We start from the raw sequence: 3,568 nt of genomic DNA on the forward strand, positions 1-3,568 counted from the left end.
AGGGGCGGGGGGGGGGTATAGGGAACTTTCGGGATAGCATTTGAAATGTAAATAAAGAAAATAATAATAAAAAATTAAAAAAATTTTGAAGAGCATAATAAATATACTTCAAGCTTCTTTGTGTGATTTGATTTCTAATTCAGTTGTTTTCTGATTTGGGGAGTTTCTCATTTTCTTTATTTAATTTACAGTTTAGGAAAATGTTAGGCTTATAGGGAAAATGAGCGTCCTATGTACTCTCATATCAATTTCATCCTAACATCTTAAATCATGCTTGTATAATATACTGTGTATAATTGGAAAGAGGAATGAATTAATATTGACACACTACTACTAATTAAAGAACACGGCTTATTCTAACTCTTGCTTACTCTAACTATTACTAAGGTTGCAGATGAAAACAGTAATTGAGCATGGACTCATGTGGACCGTCCAAAGCCAGGAATGTGTTTGGCGGCTTAGCTGCATCTGAAGCCCAGTCTTTCCACTCTGAGCCACCACAAGACATTTCTCACAGTGTCTCCAAGGCTAAGTTGGATGAAAAAAAAATTAATTTTATTCCCCAAATTTGCTATCATTTTCCTCTTAATCTGAGGGTAGAATTTTTTTCTGACTTGAAGGGAAATTATTTAAAACATCTATGTCACACGACATTCAAAAATAGGCCAGGCAGTTGATACGAGGCCAGCATATTGGTCACTACATCCTGAATGTAAGAATAGCTCTGTACAGATGCTTGACTGTACATCATCAACCCCCAGACTTCCCATGTGAAACCCTTCCAGCAAGAGCTACCTTCCACCCGGAGCATTCAAAAAAAAAAGTGGCTACAGATTTCATCCCTAAAAGGGAGTCAGAGGAAGTGAGTTTGAGAATCCGTTACTTTTAAAAGCACAGTGCCAAGGCATAAAGCAAACAAGAAAATTTCTAAAAGCAAAGCCCCATCCAGCTACAGTTTGGAAACCCTGCCCTGAAGAACGGAAACTTTGCTGGTAAACTGGTAAATGGCTCAGGAGAGCTGGGCCAAAAATCGTTTTTGTAGTCTGGGAAGTCCCTGCTTACTGTCAGGTTATACTCATCACGGGTGAGACCCCTCGAGGCAAGGATATGATTCTGCATTCCAGCAAGTGGCCTGGGAGACCCTGTAAGCAAGAGAACATGGCATAATCTAACCTACAAAGAAAGGGGCTTTCCATGGATTTCCCAAGAATATGCATTTATCTGAAAAGGAAAGTAGGAGAGAAAGCCTTGCTAGTCAAACAGAAAGCAGGTTTGTCCTCTGCACAGTACGGCCACTGTTCCGTCTTCATTCTCATGGGAGAGACACCCATGACGCATACTGAAGCTCACTATTGGATTCTCATTTGAGATGCATAGCCTACCCGACGAAATGGGTACTTAATAACCCTCTGTCTGAAAGAAAACAATTGAGTTAGTTGCTAGCCAAACATTTCTGTCACTTACCCTGATCAAACATCCACAAGGAAAGGGACGTCTCTCTCTCTTTTTTTTTTTTTTTTCACAGAATAGCTTTTTCCTGTCCTTTTGCATTGGCTGATCTGCTCATTATGTCTAAAGCCTGTTTATCTCTGCTGAATGTTTAATCATCAGGCCAAACGACAAAGACAGTGCTGGAGCTGACATTGGTGAGTGGCATAAAATACGTGCGGTGTGGTGGTAGTCTGTCTGGCATCGCCCCAAGAACGTCACATGGGTTATTTTGTCTGCTCCTAAAACCAAAATATTCTATAAATGCCCTAATTTGCCTCACTTTACAGAAAATAAGAGCAGAGAGATATTTTATGTGTTAAATAAGTGTAAAACAGTGCTATACACAGAAACTTTAAAGGACAACTTGAAGGTATATGTGATTGTTCAGGTGATAACCACAAGCCTAATTTGAGCTCCAGTCTTAGATCCTACTGTGGAAGGATATACCTGACTCCAAAACATTTTTTTTCTCACCTCCATATGCACACTATGTCATATATACACCTGCACTTACACACACACACACACACACACACACACACACACACACACACACATATGCACACACTAGAGAAGAGTCTTCTTTCAGCTGATGATTAACACAGAGATCCACATTTGGTCAAGATGTAGAGAATAAGATAGTGTAGAATGCTCTGCCACGGAGTGTACATCTGTATCATACTCCTTTACCCTAGGCTCCTCAATTATCATGATAGATGAGGCAGGAAGATTATACAAGACAGTATTATTGGATGACTGCAGCAAAGTGTCATTTTCCAGACACAGACAACAGAACAGCTGCAGGTATGAACTCACAATGATTGTAATTACATGCTCAAGATGTGAACTAGATCAACCTAGACAAAAATTCAAGCATGGATTGGAAGGAGCTCATTGAGTCCCAACCCTGATTGAGGAGACATTGGAAATTGTTGATTGCTCTGACAGAGAGAATCTTCTCTTTTTTTATTTTATTTATTTATTTTTTATTTTATTTTAAGGATATGGACTGAAAGGCTACTCATGTTTCATTAGATAAGCCTAAATTCTGGCACTTAATGGCAGCACTAGGGAGATAGATAGATAGATAGATAGATAGATAGATAGATAGATAGATAGATAGATAGATAGTAAGTAGATAGATGTAGGTAGGTAGACAGATAGATAAGTAGATAATAGTTTTCAAACAGTAAAACAATTCTTTGAAAATTATAAATAAAGGAGTTAGGGAGATGTATTAGTAATCAAAACACTGCAATCTTAATGTGTTCAACTTGATCCCTGCTTCACACCTAAAGATGGAAGAGGAGAGTCACCACCTGAAAGTTGTCCACTCGCCTCAGTATGCAGGTTATAGCATACAGGAGTATGTATAAACACACTCACACATATGAAAACATAAAAATAACAAATAAATGTTTAACATATAAATAAAACATGCATATGCATGAAGCTGAGGCAGGAGAACTACTGTGAGTTATAAGCTACATAGTTAGAACCTATCTCAAATTAAAACATCAGAAAACTGAAATGACTTTCTTAGTGATGTTTATTCAGGACTCTCTCATCAAGGCCATGGGAACATTAGCCCAATGGTATTTCTGGAACTGGGCTGACGACTTAGTATGTAAGAGCACTTGATATGTAAACACACACACACAAAAACTAATTTCAGATCCCAGAACCCACATGGAAAGCCATATGTGGCCAAGCACAGTCCTGTCATGCCAGTACTGCAGGAGCTAAGATAGAAGAATCACTAGGACTTGATGATTACCAGCCTAGCTTCAGATTCACTAAGAACCTGTTTCCAGGGATTAAAATAGAGAGCGATAGAAGAGGATGCGTAGCATTCTCCTATGACGTTTGTAAAATGTGCACATGAAACTCTATGGTGAGCCCATAAGTGTGTATAACCGTATACACACTAGTATACACCACAAACACATCCACAAATATGTATGTGTATGTGTGTGTGTGTGTGTGTGTGTGTGTACAAAGGAAGAAAGGAAATGAGAGAGTGAGGGAGGGAAAATGAGAGAGAGAGAGAGAGAGAGAGAGAGAGAGAGAGAGAGGA

Source organism: Mus pahari, chromosome 17 (genome assembly GCF_900095145.1).
Source record: "Mus pahari chromosome 17, PAHARI_EIJ_v1.1, whole genome shotgun sequence".
Lineage (NCBI taxonomy): Eukaryota > Metazoa > Chordata > Mammalia > Rodentia > Muridae > Mus > Mus pahari.